The sequence below is a fragment of the Bufo bufo genome, chromosome 5, assembly GCF_905171765.1.
Source record: "Bufo bufo chromosome 5, aBufBuf1.1, whole genome shotgun sequence".
NCBI classification, from domain to species: Eukaryota; Metazoa; Chordata; class Amphibia; order Anura; family Bufonidae; genus Bufo; species Bufo bufo.
Genome location: NC_053393.1, coordinates 549,413,308 through 549,414,734, shown reverse-complemented (window position 1 = coordinate 549,414,734; position 1,427 = coordinate 549,413,308).

Genomic DNA, 1,427 nt, shown 5'->3' with positions numbered 1-1,427 from the left:
GTTGACTGATTTTTTTTCACTGCTGGTTTTCCATTTGCTTGTTTTATATGAATCCATGGGACAAAGCAGCTCAGTAAAACATATCTGACTAGTCGCACACACTCGGCCAGTAGAGACGTCTGTCTGCAGCACTTTGCTGACAGTTTCCCTATGTGCTCTATTTTTCCATAGAATTAAACAAAAAAAAAAGTGAATTGCCTAAAAAAGCTTATGAGGACGCATCGCTCAGATGCCGGATTCATCATCTGACGAGTATAGATCTGATGTACAGGGAATGGTCGCAATCACCCGATCAGCGGAGCATTATACATTCTGGGCGGGGTCTCCCCTGTCAGGGTATTACAGTATTGGGTTTGAGCTGCCGCCACCTGCTGGTCATACTGGTAATTCCATGTCTTTGACGCAATCCTAAATTGAAGGGGCTGGAAAAACATGGCTGCCGACAGCTCTGTATGTTAGTAGAAAAAGCTGACTGCAGCGTAAGGGTACATGGTGACACTGGTCCCTCGACATGACAGCAGGGGTAGCCGTGATCCCAGAGAAATGAATAGGGTCGCATTCCTTTCCAGGGGATCACCGCTGTCGCCGTGTAGCCGTACCCTCACAGAAACAGCGCCACACCTGTCACATGGGTTGTGTCTGGTATTGCAGCTCATCTCCATTGAAGTGAATAGGACTGATCTGCAATTCCACACACAGCCTGTGCACAGGTGTGGCGCTGTTTTTACGTAAAAAGCAGACATATTTTTCTACTCCCATACACCGCTGTTTGCAGCTATTTTCAGTTCTCGGACTTCTCTCCGCAGATGAACAAACGCAGGGAGAAGTCATCGTAGTGTAAATGAGTGATTTGGTACCAAGTGCAATACCCAGCTCAGACAGCAGAGGGCGCAGATGTGTTATACTAAATGGATCTAATCTGGCCCAGTATGAAGGCTGCTTCAGCACCTACAGGGGGTGTCACCCGACTTTCCAGGTCTCCTGAATGTCTACAGTATGGCTGGAGGGGCAGTACTGACGTCTGACTGAGGCCTCATGCACACGATCCTTGTTTTGGTCCGCATCCGAGCCGCCGTTTTTTTTGTCCGTTTTGCGAATAGGCAGTTATATCAATGGCTGTCCGTGCCATTCCGCAAATTGCAGAGCGCACGCGGACGCCATCCGTGTTTTGCGGACCGCAAAACACACAAGGGTCGTGTGCATGAGGCCTGAGACTTAGAAAAGAGCCTTTAAAACCACCCAGCTTTCCTAGACACCGGAATGGTAAGGTGAAGATGGAGGAGACGTGCCATTCAGGCGTCCAGGAAAGCTGGGTGACGCCCCCGTGATGTGCAGGGTGATCAGATCGCCGCCTCGCCCCGTGCAGACGGCGTTTCCTCTCGCCCAGTTTATTTTGGATTCTCCTGACGGGCGAGGACGCCGGGCTC